The 15,826-nt window shown below is 50.1% G+C and overlaps 8 non-coding genes and 1 pseudogene across 8 annotated transcripts; 4 read left to right on the top strand and 5 right to left on the bottom strand.

The window, feature by feature from the left end:
• Nucleotides 1-634: 634 nt before the first annotated feature.
• Nucleotides 635-798, bottom strand: LOC131119742 (U1 spliceosomal RNA). The gene has a single exon (XR_009126469.2). It is a non-coding gene; the product is annotated as a U1 spliceosomal RNA (small nuclear RNA).
• A 6,300-nt stretch (nt 799-7,098) lies between these two features.
• Nucleotides 7,099-7,278, top strand: LOC131111140 (U2 spliceosomal RNA; annotated as a pseudogene).
• A 1,086-nt stretch (nt 7,279-8,364) lies between these two features.
• LOC131111098 (U1 spliceosomal RNA) lies at nt 8,365-8,528 on the bottom strand. Its single transcript, XR_009121096.2, has one exon. It is a non-coding gene; the product is annotated as a U1 spliceosomal RNA (small nuclear RNA).
• Nucleotides 8,529-9,439: 911 nt separating this feature from the next.
• On the top strand, nt 9,440-9,630 carry LOC131119403 (U2 spliceosomal RNA). The gene has a single exon (XR_009126352.2). It is a non-coding gene; the product is annotated as a U2 spliceosomal RNA (small nuclear RNA).
• A 1,009-nt stretch (nt 9,631-10,639) lies between these two features.
• LOC144896943 (U1 spliceosomal RNA) lies at nt 10,640-10,803 on the bottom strand. The gene has a single exon (XR_013626525.1). It is a non-coding gene; the product is annotated as a U1 spliceosomal RNA (small nuclear RNA).
• Nucleotides 10,804-11,714: 911 nt separating this feature from the next.
• Nucleotides 11,715-11,905, top strand: LOC144896982 (U2 spliceosomal RNA). The gene has a single exon (XR_013626562.1). It is a non-coding gene; the product is annotated as a U2 spliceosomal RNA (small nuclear RNA).
• Nucleotides 11,906-12,991: 1,086 nt separating this feature from the next.
• On the bottom strand, nt 12,992-13,155 carry LOC144896942 (U1 spliceosomal RNA). Its single transcript, XR_013626524.1, has one exon. It is a non-coding gene; the product is annotated as a U1 spliceosomal RNA (small nuclear RNA).
• A 911-nt stretch (nt 13,156-14,066) lies between these two features.
• LOC144896981 (U2 spliceosomal RNA) lies at nt 14,067-14,257 on the top strand. Its single transcript, XR_013626561.1, has one exon. It is a non-coding gene; the product is annotated as a U2 spliceosomal RNA (small nuclear RNA).
• A 1,090-nt stretch (nt 14,258-15,347) lies between these two features.
• Nucleotides 15,348-15,511, bottom strand: LOC144896945 (U1 spliceosomal RNA). The gene has a single exon (XR_013626527.1). It is a non-coding gene; the product is annotated as a U1 spliceosomal RNA (small nuclear RNA).
• Between the last annotated feature and the right edge of the window lie 315 nt (nt 15,512-15,826).

Genomic DNA, 15,826 nt, shown 5'->3' with positions numbered 1-15,826 from the left:
AAAAAAAAACCCACGTGGGATAGCCACAGGCGGTCAGAGCCTGTAACTTGTGCGTCTGCCCCCTCGGTGAGTGAGTGACCCGGTATTTTCTGCTCTCTTGTTTGCGCTTCTGACAGCTTCTGGCTCGGGTTCCAGTGGGCGAAGGGACTCAAAGTGCAGGAGCTGGCCTGTGCGGGTAGGTTTACCATGAACCACAATGTTGTGGCTTCCATCTTGGGTGTCGCTGCTTGCCTTCCTTGGACATAAAGATCTGAAGCAGTTGCCTCTGCGGCTGGGAAGGCCGCTGAGAGCGACAACAGCAATTTGAGCTGCTTCCGCTTAAGTTGGACGGTTGTTTCTGACGGCCACCTCGTCCACTGTGGCCAGTGGTTCCGGTGTGCTGGTAAAGTGGAGGTGCTTGGCCGACGCCCCTTTCTCCGCCTGGTTGCCGTTTTACATTGAGGTTTCCTGACTGAGAGCAGATCGGCCTCTCGGCTGGTTGGTTGGTTGGTTGGTTGTCTCCTGCGGACGGGCAGACCTTTCCAGCAAGCGTTGGTAGTGCTGGGCTGGTTGTTTCTTGCTCGAGTCCGGCTGCACTCGCAAGCCAAGGAGCTCGACACGGCGCTGCACCTGCCTCTTGTTTTAAACACGGGATCAGGGGAGAGCGCGAACGCAGTCCCCCACTATCACAAATTATGCAGTCGAGATTCCCACATTTGGGGAATTCGCAGAGGTCAGCTCAACCCAGGTGCAATGGCTGAGCCTCGCCCTGAGTGAACCACCTTCTTGATCATGGTATCTCCCCTGCCAGGTAAGTATGAATTGGACCAGTCTCGCCCGGACGAGTCTCTCGCACATGCTAAGTGGTGGTCTCATCAGGTCGCCCGCAACAAGCCCAGCCACTGGACCTGTGTCCAAATTCAGAGAATGTACTCTGGTTGTCTCAAGGAGTCGGTCTGTGTGGCACTCGTGTGACTTCATTCTGAGCAAAGGCAGCGGCAGCAAGTGGCTTAGTGCAGTTGCTGCAGACGTTCAATTGGGAGACTGGAGTACTGACTCCACGTGCCTAGTCACACCATGTAACATGAGAGGCCAATATGTTAAACCTAACACGTGTAGACGTGCGAGGTCGTCATGGGTCAGTGGGTTGTCAGGTTCAAACTCCTGTGACACTTGTAAAAAACACTTAAATGCAGAAATACAGAAGAGACAGACAACAATATTCAAAGTTACTCGCAGCGAGGACAGTGAAACCACATACCCAGTGGCATGCCGCTCCACTCTGAATATGCAGTTCACGCCCCTTCCTTTTTATTCTCTTTCAGGGGTCCCCTACTACATGGTCGTGCAACACTGGGGGGAGGCAGTTGTACAAACTGTGTTTATTTGTCTATGTGTGTGTATGTGAGAGTAATTACTTTAATTGTCTTTCCGAGTTCTTTTCTTGACACATTCTTGCAGGATTAACGTGAACATCTGCAGGGTCGCTGTTGGCGCTTCCAGGCACCTCCAGGACCTGGGGCTTGCTGGGGCTCTCTGATCAGGGTCACGGGAACATTTCTTCTTCAGCACATTCAAACACTTTCTATTGTCTAAGCGAATGGATATAAGGGTGATAATTGACGCTATGTTTGTTCTGTCTACATTTTATTCGAACATGCGTGCAACCGGTCCTTTAGCTTGTCATGCCAGAAGTGCCCTCCTCCCCTACGAGCGCCCTCTGGCATCGCTTCTCGGCCTTTTGGCTAAGACTGCGGTCGCCTCCTTTGGGTGGAGAATTGTATGCTTCAGGTGCATAGAATTCTGCCAACATTTGGGAGGAAATTTCCTACACTTTTCAGTGTACTTTAACTCCTTTTATTCCCGCAACAGTGCAAGGTAAGTTTTATTTTTATTGTATTTATTGCATTTTAAGTATTTATTTGTTTTAAAACTCTCATTGAGCAGGAAAATTTCAGCTGGTGGTGCCTCCACCATGTCGGCCAGCTATGCCGGTATGCGGAGGCACCACAGTGTGCGTTTCACATATAAGGAAATGGAGGGTGAGTCACTGGGACTGTCCAGATTGGATTTTTCCAGAAAAATCATCCAACAAATTCTTCAATTTAAACCTGATGACCTCAATTGCATTTTGGCACTGCCTTACAACAAAGGCTATGATGTAAGTTTCCAGTCTGCTGCAACTTTGAGAGAGTTTTGGACTCGTTATGAAGATGTGAAATCCCAGCTGTCTGTGTTCAATGTTGAAAAACTGACTGACAATGCAGCTAAAACCGTTATTGTTAGAATGTTTAATGAGACAGTGACCGCAGACGATATTTGCTTTTGGCTGGGAAGATATTGCACGGTTAAAGGCCAGGCTATGAAGGTGAGAGATGAAGATGGCATCTGGAACTGCGCCTGGAGGGTCCCCATCCAGCAATGGCAGGACCCTCAGGGCTTCCAGGGTCTGAAACATCTCCCATCAATGATAGTTCTGGGAGAAAACCGAGGCTACATACATTACCAGGGTCAGCCCAAGCTCTGCCGCAAGTGTGGAGAGCACGGCCACCTGGCAGAGGCATGTCAGCAGACTGTGTGTCGGAAATGTAGAGAAATTGGACATACTTTTGAACAATGTACCAATGGCAGAAAGTGCAACCTCTGTGGAGACTCAAACCATCTCTTCAGAGACTGTCCCAAATCCTTTGCCAACAAGCTAAAGGCTGGAAAAGAAAAGAGAAATGGAGAGGAAAATGCTGGGGCCAATATGGCTGTTGAGACCATAAATTCAAATCTCCCGCCAAAACCTGTGATTGGAGGAGAAACAGGTGAGGCGGGACAGGGGGAGGGGCTCATAAAGGCCCCAGAAACCATGACTCAGAGTGGTCTGCCGGCAAATGAAGGGTGCACTCATCTGGGAGTCATCCTGCCGCCGCCAGAGTCAGAAGAGGAAGCCATCCCACCCAGTGGCCAGCAAGCAAAAAGACTCGCTTCACAGCTGTCTGACTCCTCTCTTTTATCAGAGAAGCGGGGAAGGCCTGAGGCTCTCTCTGACAGTTCTTCACTGGAGGAGCCTCGAGTCTTCCCCCCGGACTCCCCAAATGAACTGTCCTTTTTAAATATTGTTTTGCAGTCAACCCCTCGTGAGAAGCGAACTTTTAATGGCAGACTCCAGGAACGACCGACACCCAGACGTCGGCAGGGAAGGGAGGCTCTTCCCCTCCAACCCTCACCCACTGGAGTGAAGGAGGAGCCTCACTCACAAGAAATCTCATAGTCACAGTATAAATTTTATAGCAATTATTTAACTTTTAGGCCCCTTTAAGTTTTTTAATTTATTTTTTTAACTTAAAAATCATACTTATGACTCTCACCTTCTCTACCATCAATGTGAGAAGTGTGAAGTCGAAAGTTAGAGCTCAATGTGTTTTATCCTTCCTTCAAACTTTTAAGTCAGATGTGTTTTTATTACAAGAATGTGGTTTACCCTTTTTAACAAACTACAAGCAGTGGGAAGAAATGTGGCCACAAACATCCTTATGGAGTGGGTCAAATGAAAATAAAAATGATGGCGTGGCCATTTTAATTAAAAACCCACATGTCACGGTAAAGGGGAGCACTGTGGTGAGGGAAGGGCGAGCACTATTAACACATTTGACTTTTATGGGACAGGATTTTAACCTCTTAAATATTTATGGTTCTAACGACAAAAATGAAAGGTATGATTTTTTAGAAAATTTGCAGTCCCACATGCTAGGCCGGGTACCTTTTATAGTGGGAGGGGATTTTAATTGTATTTTAAGTAGGAAAGACAGAAAGGGGGTGGGGGAAGATTTTAAAGTAGACAAAACATCAGTTTTATTACAGGACATGAGTAGGGATTTTAACTTACATGATTGTTATAAAGCCATGCATCCCAGAGAGGAGGGCTTCACCTGGTTCAGTGGTGACAGCACCAGAGCCTCTCGCATAGATTATATATTCACACGGGACTGGGCCCCTACTGATGCTAGATTGACCCCTGTCTTCTTCTCTGACCACCTGGTTCTCACCTGCACTCTTTCACTCCCGTCTGGTGCAGCGGTGGGAAGAGGTCTGTGGAAACTGAACTGCTCCCTGCTGGAAGATCAAGATTTGGTCAACCAGTACAGGGAGCGGTTCAGGGACTGGCAGACCCTTCAAGACTTGCATGAGTCACGAGCACAGTGGTGGGAAATGGTGAAGGCAAGGACCCGGACCTTTTTTAAAAAAGCAGGGCGAAAAAAATGTAATAAAGAAAAGAGATGCATGCTGGGACTGCAAAAACGTTTACAACGTTATTTTAACTTAACACAAAAAGGGCTGAATTTTAATGAAGAAATCAAACAGGTAAAAAATGAAATGGCTGCCTTAGCGGAAATTAAAAGTAAAGGGGTGCTTCTAAGGAGCAAGGAAAAAGAAATTGAAGAAGGAGAAAAATGTACCCGGTACTTCTTTAAAAAGATTATGAACAAAGCAGGAGGTATTTTTAAATTAAAAAACAAAGACGGGCGCATGGTGGAGACAAAAAATGAGATAAATGAAACGGTAGAATTCTTCTACCAAGAACTCTATGAAATCAAAAATACAAACCCAGAAGTCATCTCAAGAGCACTTGATTTTATGGAAAAAACAGTTGATGAAAACATAGTTTTAACACAGGATTTTAGTCACGAAGAGTTAAATAAATGTATCAGGGCTTTTAAGAAAGGGAAGTCCCCCGGGGAGGATGGACTTCCCATGGAATTTTATTTAACTTTTTGGGACATTTTAGCACCAGACTTACTCACTGTTTTTAATGAATTTGACCAAAGTAGCCGACTACCTGACAGTTTTAGAGTAGGGATAGTGACACTCCTTTACAAAACTAAAGACAAGACCGACTTGAAAAACTGGAGACCGATTACCCTTTTAAACTGTGACTGTAAACTTTTTAGCAAACTTTTAGCCACACGTATGACCATGGTTTTAGACGACTTGATCAACCCGGATCAAACCTGTGCCATCCCTGGGAGGAAGATCACAGACAGCCTCATGCTGATCCGTGACACCATCTGTCTTGCGAGAGACAGAAATATTCGGCTAGTAGTACTAAATTTAGACTTTGAGAAAGCCTTTGATCGGGTCTCGCACCAGTATCTTTTTAGGGTACTGCAAAAAGTGGGTTTTCCAGAAAGGTTTGTAGCGTGGGTGGGACTGCTGTACCAGGATATTACCAGCAAATTTGTGGTTAACGGGAATCTGACAAAAGCAGTTAAAATCAACTGTGGCGTCCGTCAGGGATGTCCGTTATCTGCCCTCCTGTATATTTTATGTATAGAACCCTTGGCACAGATTTTGAGAAGGGACAAATGGATCAACGGGGTGACTATTCCGGGGGGACTGACGACAAAATGCATTTTATACATGGACGATTTTAACATTTTATGCACAAATATTTTATCAGTTAACAGAACACTGGACCTGACTGACTGGTTTGGACGGGCCTCTGGGTCCAAACTCAATAGGGATAAGACCCAAGCCCAATTTTACGGACCCTGGACGGCAACAGAGGAAATAGGACTTCCCCTGACTGTGACACAGACTGACCAAAAAATACTGGGAATTAAATTTGGCAAAGACGGGGGAGGGGAAACCAACTGGGGAGACGTGGTAGGGAAAGTGAGACAAAGACTGGGCTTTTGGGGACTAAGACAACTGACTTTAGAGGGAAAGGTTTTAATCATAAAAGCTGTGATTTTACCTTTGCTTTTACTGATCAGCTCTGTTTTTATCCCCAAAAGACATGTGCTTTTAGAACTAGATCGAGCCATTTTTTATTTCCTTTGGGGCTCCAAGTGGGAGAGAGTGAGAAGAGATACTCTCAAAAAGGCAAAAGAAAAAGGTGGAAAAGCAATACCAGATCTGAAACTGTTTTTAGGCGCAAGATATACAGCATTGCACCTGGAAAATGCAGTGGGCTCATCCAGTACTCCCAAGACCAAAGCCTTGGTACGATACTGGATGGGCTCCTACTTAAGAAAGCTCAAACTGATTCCAACAGATCTAACGATACCTGTGGCTTTTAACTTACCACCGGCATATATATTTATAAGGACTTTTTTAAAGCATTTTAATTTGGAAAGACAAACATTAGACATTTTAAAAAATCATCGCTCTGTTATTTCTGTCGTGCAGGAGCGGGACCCAGTGAGTCCAGTGCGCGGGCTTGCATTCGGCGAGCCCACATCGGTTTGGCGCAATGTGAACCATCCTGCTCTCCCAAACAGACTTCGGGACCTGTCATGGATGGTGGCCCACGAGATCCTCCCAGTCAGGGCTGTTATGCACTCCCGAGGAATGTCAGCGAACCCAACTTGCCCCCGACCGGGATGTGGCGCACCGGAGTCGGTGAGGCACCTCCTCTGGGAGTGCAGTGCTGCCGTAGACCTGTGGGCGACAGCCGGCGACCTAAATTTCCCGGACTTGCCAGCAAGGGAGGTCCTAAATGAACAGCTTGTGCTCTACGGGGTGAGCCACCAGAAGTCAACCTACAAAGACTTCGGGAAGCAGTGGCTCGCCCTCGCCGCCATCAAAGACGCCATCTGGACCTCCCGCAACTTGCTGGTAAGGAGGCACAGACAGATCCCCCCCGTGGCTGTGATCCGAATGGCTGCAGCAACCCTCGCAGCTGCAAGCGGCGGGCCAAGGACACAGCCACAAAGAAGAGTCGTCTGTGCCCACCCGGAGGTGGCACCCGGAGCATCACAGAAAAGGTCTCGGCAGCGGCAGCCTGACTCTACGAAGGAAGAAGGAGGAGAAAGAGAAGAAGCATAAGGGTCTGAGGGTACCCTGACAGTGTCCTGGAGATTAGCTGTCTGGGAGAGTGGGATGTAGAGACTATTGATAAGGACTCACTGCGCTCCTGTACAACAGAAGACATTGAAGCTCCTTTTTATGATATTTTAAAATGTTCATTACAAATTTTAATCATTTTTACTGCCCACAGCACTGGCTTTTAACAAAAACAAAAAGTTAATTGAACACTTTTAGTTTAAATGTGGTGTTGTGTATTTTACTTTTTTGAAGGGCAGTTTTCAAAAATAATGAAATGTGGTGAAATTCTGTATTAGTGACAATAAACAGTTTCAAAAAAAAAAAAAAAAATCTGTTCTTATCAGTTTAATATCTGATACGTCCCCCAACAGGGGACTACATATTAAATTGCTTTTTGGAACAGGGAGCTGCGATTGGGGCTTGCGCCATCCGCTCCACGCATCGACCTGGTATTGCAGCGCTTCCAGGAACGGTGCACTTCTCCTTCTTGTGTAAACAGCAACAGCAGACTCTGGCAGGGTGCATCTTGTGGATGGTGCTGAAAGAAATGCACAGAACGTGCTCACGTTTGGTGCCCCCTGAGCAGTAGTTCTGCAGAGGAAATGGCTCGTGGTAGCGGGGCACTGTGTCTGCGCACTCCGTGGACCCCACTTCCCTCGCAGCAGCCGGTCTCCAGAGGGTGTCAGACACTTTTTGTCAGCCTTGCCTCCTGCAGTCTCCCACCGGCTCCTGATTCTCAGGTTTCGTGCGCGCTTCCCGGGGCCCTGTGAGTGTCGCATTGATCAACTGCTGGATGGAATCTGACACAATGATCTTGTCTGGTGGAGGCCTTCCAAGTTTCCTCCACAAACCAGTGGCATAAGGGGCTTTTCCGTCTTCCGTTTGGCTTCTCAGGGTCGGGTTTGGTGGCCCTTTGTGTGTTGGATATGACAAAAAAAGAAAAAAAAACCCACGTGGGATAGCCACAGGCGGTCAGAGCCTGTAACTTGTGCGTCTGCCCCCTCGGTGAGCGAGTGACCCGGTATTTTCTGCTCTCTTGTTTGCGCTTCTGACAGCTTCTGGCTCGGGTTCCAGTGGGCGAAGGGACTCAAAGTGCAGGAGCTGGCCTGTGCGGGTAGGTTTACCATGAACCACAATGTTGTGGCTTCCATCTTGGGTGTCGCTGCTTGCCTTCCTTGGACATAAAGATCCGAAGCAGTTGCCTCTGCGGCTGGGAAGGCCGCTGAGAGCGACAACAGCAATTTGAGCCACTTCCGCTTGAGTTGGACGGTTGTTTCTGACGGCCACCTCGTCCACTGTGGCCAGTGGTTCCGGTGTGCTGGTAAAGTGGAGGCGCTTGGCCGACGTCCCTTTCTCCGCCTGGTTGCCGTTTTACATTGAGGTTTCCTGACTGAGAGCAGATCGGCCTCTCGGCTGGTTGGTTGGTTGGTTGTCTCCCGCGGACGGGCAGACCTTTCCAGCAAGCGTTGGTAGTGCTGGGCTGGTCGTTTCTTGCTCGAGTCCGGCTGCACTCGCAAGCCAAGGAGCTCGGCACGGCGCTGCACCTGCCTCTTGTTTTAAACACGGGATCAGGGGAGAGCGCGAACGCAGTCCCCCACTATCACAAATTATGCAGTCGAGATTCCCACATTTGGGGAATTCGCAGAGGTCAGCTCAACCCAGGTGCAATGGCTGAGCCTCGCCCTGGGTGAACCACCTTCTTGATCATGGTATCTCCCCTGCCAGGTAAGTATGAATTGGACCGGTCTCGCCCGGACGAGTCTCTCGCACATGCCACATGCTAAGTGGTGGTCTCATCAGGTCGCCCGCAACAAGCCCAGCCACTGGACCTGTGTCCAAATTCAGAGAATGTACTCTGGTTGTCTCAAGGAGTCGGTCTGTGTGGCACTCGTGTGACTTCATTCTGAGCAAAGGCAGCGGCAGCAAGTGGCTTAGTGCAGTTGCTGCAGACGTTCAATTGGGAGTGGAGTACTGACTCCATGTGCCTAGTCACACCATGTAACATGAGAGGCCAATATGTTAAACCTAACACGTGTAGACGTGCGAGGTCGTCATGAGTCAGTGGGTTGTCAGGTTCAAACTCCTGTGACACTTGTAAAAAACACTTAAATGCAGAAATACAGAAGAGACAGACAACAATATTCAAAGTTACTCACAGCGAGGACAGTGAAACCACATACCCAGTGGCATGCCGCTCTACTATGAATATGCAGTTCACGCCCCTTCCTTTTTATTCTCTTTCAGGGGTCCCCTACTACATGGTCGTGCAACACTGGGGGGAGGCAGTTGTACAAGCTGTGTTTATTTGTCTATGTGTGTGTATGTGAGAGTAATTACTTTAATTGTTTTTCCGAGTTCTTTTCTTGACACATTCTTGCAGGATTAACGTGAACATCTGCAGGGTCGCTGTTGGCGCTTTCAGGCACCTCCAGGACCTGGGGCTCGCTGGGGGTCTCTGATCAGGGTCACGGGAACATTTCTTCTTCAGCACATTCAAACACTTTCTATTGTCTAAGCGAATGGATATAAGGGTGATAACTGACGCTATGTTTGTTCCGTCTACATTTTATTCCAACATGCGTGCAACCGGTCCTTTAGCTTGTCATGCCAGAAGTGCCCTCCTCCCCTACAAGCGCCCTCTGGCATCGCTTCTCGGCCTTTTGGCTAAGATCAAGTGTAGTATCTGTTCTTATCAGTTTAATATCTGATACGTCCCCCAACAGGGGACTACATATTAAATTGCTTTTTGGAACAGGGAGCTGCGATTGGGGCTTGCGCCATCCGCTCCACGCATCGACCTGGTATTGCAGCGCTTCCAGGAACGGTGCACTTCTCCTTCTTGTGTAAACAGCAACAGCAGACTCTGGCAGGGTGCATCTTGTGGATGGTGCTGAAAGAAATGCACAGAACGTGCTCACGTTTGGTGCCCCCTGAGCAGTAGTTCTGCAGAGGAAATGGCTCGTGGTAGCGGGGCACTGTGTCTGCGCACTCCGTGGACCCCACTTCCCTTCTCAGGTTTCGTGCGCGCTTCCCGGGGCCCTGTGAGTGTCGCATTGATCAACTGCTGGATGGAATCTGACACAATGATCTTGTCTGGTGGAGGCCTTCCAAGTTTCCTCCACAAACCAGTGGCATAAGGGGCTTTTCCGTCTTCCGTTTGGCTTCTCAGGGTCGGGTTTGGTGGCCCTTTGTGTGTTGGTTATGACAAAAAAAGAAAAAAAAACCCACGTGGGATAGCCACAGGCGGTCAGAGCCTGTAACTTGTGCGTCTGCCCCCTCGGTGAGCGAGTGACCCGGTATTTTCTGCTCTCTTGTTTGCGCTTCTGACAGCTTCTGGCTCGGGTTCCAGTGGGCGAAGGGACTCAAAGTGCAGGAGCTGGCCTGTGCGGGTAGGTTTACCATGAACCACAATGTTGTGGCTTCCATCTTGGGTGTCGCTGCTTGCCTTCCTTGGACATAAAGATCCGAAGCAGTTGCCTCTGCGGCTGGGAAGGCCGCTGAGAGCGACAACAGCAATTTGAGCCACTTCCGCTTGAGTTGGACGGTTGTTTCTGACGGCCACCTCGTCCACTGTGGCCAGTGGTTCCGGTGTGCTGGTAAAGTGGAGGCGCTTGGCCGACGCCCCTTTCTCCGCCTGGTTGCCGTTTTACATTGAGGTTTCCTGACTGAGAGCAGATCGGCCTCTCGGCTGGTTGGTTGGTTGGTTGTCTCCCGCGGACGGGCAGACCTTTCCAGCAAGCGTTGGTAGTGCTGGGCTGGTCGTTTCTTGCTCGAGTCCGGCTGCACTCGCAAGCCAAGGAGCTCGGCACGGCGCTGCACCTGCCTCTTGTTTTAAACACGGGATCAGGGGAGAGCGCGAACGCAGTCCCCCACTATCACAAATTATGCAGTCGAGATTCCCACATTTGGGGAATTCGCAGAGGTCAGCTCAACCCAGGTGCAATGGCTGAGCCTCGCCCTGGGTGAACCACCTTCTTGATCATGGTATCTCCCCTGCCAGGTAAGTATGAATTGGACCGGTCTCGCCCGGACGAGTCTCTCGCACATGCCACATGCTAAGTGGTGGTCTCATCAGGTCGCCCGCAACAAGCCCAGCCACTGGACCTGTGTCCAAATTCAGAGAATGTACTCTGGTTGTCTCAAGGAGTCGGTCTGTGTGGCACTCGTGTGACTTCATTCTGAGCAAAGGCAGCGGCAGCAAGTGGCTTAGTGCAGTTGCTGCAGACGTTCAATTGGGAGTGGAGTACTGACTCCATGTGCCTAGTCACACCATGTAACATGAGAGGCCAATATGTTAAACCTAACACGTGTAGACGTGCGAGGTCGTCATGAGTCAGTGGGTTGTCAGGTTCAAACTCCTGTGACACTTGTAAAAAACACTTAAATGCAGAAATACAGAAGAGACAGACAACAATATTCAAAGTTACTCACAGCGAGGACAGTGAAACCACATACCCAGTGGCATGCCGCTCTACTATGAATATGCAGTTCACGCCCCTTCCTTTTTATTCTCTTTCAGGGGTCCCCTACTACATGGTCGTGCAACACTGGGGGGAGGCAGTTGTACAAGCTGTGTTTATTTGTCTATGTGTGTGTATGTGAGAGTAATTACTTTAATTGTTTTTCCGAGTTCTTTTCTTGACACATTCTTGCAGGATTAACGTGAACATCTGCAGGGTCGCTGTTGGCGCTTTCAGGCACCTCCAGGACCTGGGGCTCGCTGGGGGTCTCTGATCAGGGTCACGGGAACATTTCTTCTTCAGCACATTCAAACACTTTCTATTGTCTAAGCGAATGGATATAAGGGTGATAACTGACGCTATGTTTGTTCCGTCTACATTTTATTCCAACATGCGTGCAACCGGTCCTTTAGCTTGTCATGCCAGAAGTGCCCTCCTCCCCTACAAGCGCCCTCTGGCATCGCTTCTCGGCCTTTTGGCTAAGATCAAGTGTAGTATCTGTTCTTATCAGTTTAATATCTGATACGTCCCCCAACAGGGGACTACATATTAAATTGCTTTTTGGAACAGGGAGCTGCGATTGGGGCTTGCGCCATCCGCTCCACGCATCGACCTGGTATTGCAGCGCTTCCAGGAACGGTGCACTTCTCCTTCTTGTGTAAACAGCAACAGCAGACTCTGGCAGGGTGCATCTTGTGGATGGTGCTGAAAGAAATGCACAGAACGTGCTCACGTTTGGTGCCCCCTGAGCAGTAGTTCTGCAGAGGAAATGGCTCGTGGTAGCGGGGCACTGTGTCTGCGCACTCCGTGGACCCCACTTCCCTCGCAGCAGCCAGTCTCCAGAGGGTGTCAGACACTTTTTGTCAGCCTTGCCTCCTGCAGTCTCCCACCGGCTCCTGATTCTCAGGTTTCGTGCGCGCTTCCCGGGGCCCTGTGAGTGTCGCATTGATCAACTGCTGGATGGAATCTGACACAATGATCTTGTCTGGTGGAGGCCTTCCAAGTTTCCTCCACAAACCAGTGGCATAAGGGGCTTTTCCGTCTTCCGTTTGGCTTCTCAGGGTCGGGTTTGGTGGCCCTTTGTGTGTTGGTTATGACAAAAAAAGAAAAAAAAACCCACGTGGGATAGCCACAGGCGGTCAGAGCCTGTAACTTGTGCGTCTGCCCCCTCGGTGAGCGAGTGACCCGGTATTTTCTGCTCTCTTGTTTGCGCTTCTGACAGCTTCTGGCTCGGGTTCCAGTGGGCGAAGGGACTCAAAGTGCAGGAGCTGGCCTGTGCGGGTAGGTTTACCATGAACCACAATGTTGTGGCTTCCATCTTGGGTGTCGCTGCTTGCCTTCCTTGGACATAAAGATCCGAAGCAGTTGCCTCTGCGGCTGGGAAGGCCGCTGAGAGCGACAACAGCAATTTGAGCCACTTCCGCTTGAGTTGGACGGTTGTTTCTGACGGCCACCTCGTCCACTGTGGCCAGTGGTTCCGGTGTGCTGGTAAAGTGGAGGCGCTTGGCCGACGCCCCTTTCTCCGCCTGGTTGCCGTTTTACATTGAGGTTTCCTGACTGAGAGCAGATCGGCCTCTCGGCTGGTTGGTTGGTTGGTTGTCTCCCGCGGACGGGCAGACCTTTCCAGCAAGCGTTGGTAGTGCTGGGCTGGTCGTTTCTTGCTCGAGTCCGGCTGCACTTGCAAGCCAAGGAGCTCGGCACGGCGCTGCACCTGCCTCTTGTTTTAAACACGGGATCAGGGGAGAGCGCGAACGCAGTCCCCCACTATCACAAATTATGCAGTCGAGATTCCCACATTTGGGGAATTCGCAGAGGTCAGCTCAACCCAGGTGCAATGGCTGAGCCTCGCCCTGGGTGAACCACCTTCTTGATCATGGTATCTCCCCTGCCAGGTAAGTATGAATTGGACCGGTCTCGCCCGGACGAGTCTCTCGCACATGCCACATGCTAAGTGGTGGTCTCATCAGGTCGCCCGCAACAAGCCCAGCCACTGGACCTGTGTCCAAATTCAGAGAATGTACTCTGGTTGTCTCAAGGAGTCGGTCTGTGTGGCACTCGTGTGACTTCATTCTGAGCAAAGGCAGCGGCAGCAAGTGGCTTAGTGCAGTTGCTGCAGACGTTCAATTGGGAGTGGAGTACTGACTCCATGTGCCTAGTCACACCATGTAACATGAGAGGCCAATATGTTAAACCTAACACGTGTAGACGTGCGAGGTCGTCATGAGTCAGTGGGTTGTCAGGTTCAAACTCCTGTGACACTTGTAAAAAACACTTGAATGCAGAAATACAGAAGAGACAGACAACAATATTCAAAGTTACTCGCAGCGAGGACAGTGAAACCACATACCCAGTGGCATGCCGCTCTACTATGAATATGCAGTTCACGCCCCTTCCTTTTTATTCTCTTTCAGGGGTCCCCTACTACATGGTCGTGCAACACTGGGGGGAGGCAGTTGTACAAGCTGTGTTTATTTGTCTATGTGTGTGTATGTGAGAGTAATTACTTTAATTGTTTTTCCGAGTTCTTTTCTTGACACATTCTTGCAGGATTAACGTGAACATCTGCAGGGTCGCTTTTGGCGCCTTCAGGCACCTCCAGGACCTGGGGCTCGCTGGGGGTCTCTGATCAGGGTCACGGGAACATTTCTTCTTCAGCACATTCAAACACTTTCTATTGTCTAAGCGAATGGATATAAGGGTGATAACTGATGCTATGTTTGTTCCGTCTACATTTTATTCGAACATGCGTGCAACCGGTCCTTTAGCTTGTCATGCCAGAAGTGCCCTCCTCCCCTACAAGCGCCCTCTGGCATCGCTTCTCGGCCTTTTGGCTAAGATCAAGTGTAGTATCTGTTCTTATCAGTTTAATATCTGATACGTCCCCCAACAGGGGACTACATATTAAATTGCTTTTTGGAACAGGGAGCTGCGATTGGGGCTTGCGCCATCCGCTCCACGCATCGACCTGGTATTGCAGCGCTTCCAGGAACGGTGCACTTCTCCTTCTTGTGTAAACAGCAACAGCAGACTCTGGCAGGGTGCATCTTGTGGATGGTGCTGAAAGAAATGCACAGAACGTGCTCACGTTTGGTGCCCCCTGAGCAGTAGTTCTGCAGAGGAAATGGCTCGTGGTAGCGGGGCACTGTGTCTGCGCACTCCGTGGACCCCACTTCCCTCGCAGCAGCCGGTCTCCAGAGGGTGTCAGACACTTTTTGTCAGCCTTGCCTCCTGCAGTCTCCCACCGGCTCCTGATTCTCAGGTTTCGTGCGCGCTTCCCGGGGCCCTGTGAGTGTCGCATTGATCAACTGCTGGATGGAATCTGACACAATGATCTTGTCTGGTGGAGGCCTTCCAAGTTTCCTCCACAAACCAGTGGCATAAGGGGCTTTTCCGTCTTCCGTTTGGCTTCTCAGGGTCGGGTTTGGTGGCCCTTTGTGTGTTGGATATGACAAAAAAAGAAAAAAAAACCCACGTGGGATAGCCACAGGCGGTCAGAGCCTGTAACTTGTGCGTCTGCCCCCTCGGTGAGCGAGTGACCCGATATTTTCTGCTCTCTTGTTTGCGCTTCTGACAGCTTCTGGCTCGGGTTCCAGTGGGCGAAGGGACTCAAAGTGCAGGAGCTGGCCTGTGCGGGTAGGTTTACCATGAACCACAATGTTGTGGCTTCCATCTTGGGTGTCGCTGCTTGCCTTCCTTGGACATAAAGATCCGAAGCAGTTGCCTCTGCGGCTGGGAAGGCCGCTGAGAGCGACAACAGCAATTTGAGCCACTTCCGCTTGAGTTGGACGGTTGTTTCTGACGGCCACCTCGTCCACTGTGGCCAGTGGTTCCGGTGTGCTGGTAAAGTGGAGGCGCTTGGCCGACGCCCCTTTCTCCGCCTGGTTGCCGTTTTACATTGAGGTTTCCTGACTGAGAGCAGATCGGCCTCTCGGCTGGTTGGTTGGTTGGTTGGTTGTCTCCCGCGGACGGGCAGACCTTTCCAGCAAGCGTTGGTAGTGCTGGGCTGGTCGTTTCTTGCTCGAGTCCGGCTGCACTTGCAAGCCAAGGAGCTCGGCACGGCGCTGCACCTGCCTCTTGTTTTAAACACGGGATCAGGGGAGAGCGCGAACGCAGCCCCCCACTATCACAAATTATGCAGTCGAGATTCCCACATTTGGGGAATTCGCAGAGGTCAGCTCAACCCAGGTGCAATGGCTGAGCCTCGCCCTGGGTGAACCACCTTCTTGATCATGGTATCTCCCCTGCCAGGTAAGTATGAATTGGACCGGTCTCGCCCGGACGAGTCTCTCGCACATGCCACATGCTAAGTGGTGGTCTCATCAGGTCGCCCGCAACAAGCCCAGCCACTGGACCTGTGTCCAAATTCAGAGAATGTACTCTGGTTGTCTCAAGGAGTCGGTCTGTGTGGCACTCGTGTGACTTCATTCTGAGCAAAGGCAGCGGCAGCAAGTGGCTTAGTGCATTTGCTGCAGACGTTCAATTGGGAGTGGAGTACTGACTCCATGTGCCTAGTCACACCATGTAACATGAGAGGCCAATATGTTAAACCTAACACGTGTAGACGTGCGAGG

The sequence above is a fragment of the Doryrhamphus excisus genome, unplaced genomic scaffold, assembly GCF_037039965.1.
Source record: "Doryrhamphus excisus strain RoL-2023G ecotype Guam unplaced genomic scaffold, RoL_Dexc_Guam_v1.1 HiC_scaffold_24, whole genome shotgun sequence".
NCBI classification, from domain to species: Eukaryota; Metazoa; Chordata; class Actinopteri; order Syngnathiformes; family Syngnathidae; genus Doryrhamphus; species Doryrhamphus excisus.
The sequence above is the reverse complement of the archived record's forward strand: the minus strand, read 5'-3'. Positions and strand labels throughout refer to the sequence as shown.